The sequence below is a fragment of the Corvus brachyrhynchos genome, unplaced genomic scaffold (assembly GCF_000691975.1).
Source record: "Corvus brachyrhynchos isolate BGI_N302 unplaced genomic scaffold, ASM69197v1 scaffold407, whole genome shotgun sequence".
NCBI classification, from domain to species: Eukaryota; Metazoa; Chordata; class Aves; order Passeriformes; family Corvidae; genus Corvus; species Corvus brachyrhynchos.
Genome location: NW_008239056.1, coordinates 1,479,220 through 1,479,455, shown reverse-complemented (window position 1 = coordinate 1,479,455; position 236 = coordinate 1,479,220). Strand labels below are relative to the sequence as shown.

General features: G+C 64.0%; 1 protein-coding gene across 1 annotated transcript in view; it reads left to right on the top strand.

Annotated features, from left to right (window-relative positions):
* Positions 1-236, top strand: part of DDX5 (DEAD-box helicase 5) — a 10,113-nt gene that overhangs the window by 2,969 nt on the left and 6,908 nt on the right. The window lies entirely within an intron of this gene.

The window sequence follows — 236 nt, the reverse complement described above, 5'->3', positions numbered from 1 at the left end:
ATCGGTTCCTCCGCCCCAGAGCACCCCCCACGGGTGAGAGTGGCGCGGGGGGATATTTTTTTTTTCCTGTGGGGGGAAAAGATTAGCCCCCCCCCGCCTAGGGACGATCCCCTAGCAAGGACGGTCCCCGTAGAGACTGATTCCCTCCCGCTGGGAGCGGTGGGTGGGCTGGAGGTTTGTGGGTCAGTGGGTTGGTGGTGCCGAAGCCTTGGGGAACTCTTGGCAGGGCGGTTCCC